Here is a 2,263-nt window from a genome sequence, read left to right as displayed (position 1 = left end):
CCACATGCCAGTGAGGCTAGAAATAGGAAGATAGTGCAGCTAAACAAGTGGCTGAACAGCTGGTGTAGGAGGGAGGGTTTCAGATATCTGGATCATTGGGATCTCTTCAGGGACAGGTGGGACCTGTACAAGAAGGACGGGTTGCATCTAAACCGGAGGGGCACAAATATCCTGGCTGTGAGGTTTGTTAGTGTCATTCGTGAGGGTTTAAACTAGTGTGGCAGGGGGGTGGGAACCAGAGCAGTAGGACAGCAGGTGAAGTAACTGAGGGGGAACCAGTAAATAAGGCCAGTAAGACTAAGAGGAAAAGCAGGCAGGGAGATGTTGCTGAGCACAACGGGACTGGTGGTCTGAAGTGCATTTGTTTCAATGCAAGAGGCAGATGAACTTAGAGCTTGGATTGGTACTTGGAACTATGATGTTGATGCTATTACAGAGACTTGGTTGAGGGAAGGACAGGATTGGCAGCTAAATATTCCGAGATTTAGAAGCTTCAGGCGGGATAGAGGGGGATGTAAAAGGGGTGGGGGAGTTGCATTACTGGTTAACGAGAATATCACAGCTGTACTGCCGGATGACACCTCGGAGGGGTCATGCAGCGAGGCAATATGGGTAGAGCTCAGGAATAGGAAGGGTGCAGACACGATGTTGGGGGTTTACTACAGGCCTCCCAACAGCCAGCGGGTGGTAGAGGAGCAGATATGTAGACAGATTTTGGAAAGATGTAAAGGTAACAGGGTTGTAGTGGTGGGTGATTTTAACTTCCCCTATATTGACTGGGACTCATTTAGTGCTAGGGGCTTGGATGGGGCAGAATTTGTAAGGAGCATCCAGGAGAGCTTCTTGAAACAATATGTAGATAGTCCAACTAGGGATGGGGCCAAACTGGACCTGTATTGGGGAATGAGCCCGGCCAAGTGGTTGAAGTCACAGTAGGGGAGCATTTCGGGAACAGTGACCATAATTCCATAAGTTTTAAGGTAATTGTGGATAAGGATAAACGTAGTCCTCGGGTGAAGGTGCTAAATTGGGGGAAGGCTAATTATAACAATATTAGGCAGGAACTGAAGAATTTAGATTGGGGGCGGCTGTTTGAGGGTAAATCAACATCTGACATGTGGGAGTCTTTCAAACGTCAGTTGATTAGAATCCAGGACCGGCATGTTCCTGTGAGGAAGAAGGATAAGTCTGGCAAGTTTCGGGAACCTTGGATAACGAGGGATATTGTGAGCCTAGTCGAAAAGAAAAAGGAAGCATTCGTAAGGGCTGGAAGGCTGGGAACAGACGAAGCCCTTGAGGAATATAAAGAAAGTAGGAAGGAACTTAAGCAAGGAGTCAGGAGGGCTAAAATGGGTCATGAAAAGTCATTGGCAAACAGGATTAAGGAGAATCCCAAGGCTTTTTATACGTATATAAAGAGCAAGAGGGTAACCAGGGAAAGGGTTGGCCCACTCAAGGACAGAGGAGGGAATCTATGTGTGGAGCCAGAGGAAATGGGCGAGGTACTAAATGAGTACTTTGCATCAGTATTCACCAAAGAGAAGGACTTGGTGGATGATGAGTCTAGGGAAGGGAGTGTAGATAGTCTGGGTCATGTCGTTATCATAAAGGAGGAAGTGTTGGGCGTCTTGCAAAGCATTAAGGTAGATAAGTCCCCAGGGCCTGATGGGATCTACCCCAGAATACTGAGGGAGGCAAGGGAAGAAATTGCTGGGGCCTTGACAGAAATCCTTGTATCCTCATTGGCTACAGGTGAGGTCCCAGAGGACTGGAGAATAGCCAATGTTGTTCCTTTGTTTAAGAAGGGTAGCAAGGATAATCCAGGAAATTATAGATCAGTGAGCCTTACGTCAGTGGTAGGGAAATTATTAGAGAGGATTCTTCGGGACAGGATTTACTCCCATTTGAAAACAAACAAACTTATTAGCGAGAGGCAGCGTGGTTTTGTGAAGGGGAGGTCGTGTCTCACTAACTTCATTGAGTTTTTTGAGGAAGTGACGAAGATGATTGATGAAGGAAGGGCAGTGGATGTTGTCTATATGGACTTCAGTAAAGCCTTTGACAAGGTCCCTCATGAGAGATTGGTACAAAAGATGAAGTCACACGGGATCAGAGGTGAGCTGGCAAGATGGATACAGAACTGGCTCGGTCATAGAAGACAGAGGGTAACAGTGGATGGGTGTTTTTCTGAATGGAGGACTGTGACTAGTGGTGTTCTGCAGGGATCAGTGCTGGGACCTTTGCTGTTTGTATTATATATAAA

Source organism: Heterodontus francisci, chromosome 3 (genome assembly GCF_036365525.1).
Source record: "Heterodontus francisci isolate sHetFra1 chromosome 3, sHetFra1.hap1, whole genome shotgun sequence".
In the NCBI taxonomy this organism is placed as follows: domain Eukaryota; kingdom Metazoa; phylum Chordata; class Chondrichthyes; order Heterodontiformes; family Heterodontidae; genus Heterodontus; species Heterodontus francisci.
Note: the sequence above shows the minus strand (reverse complement) of the source record.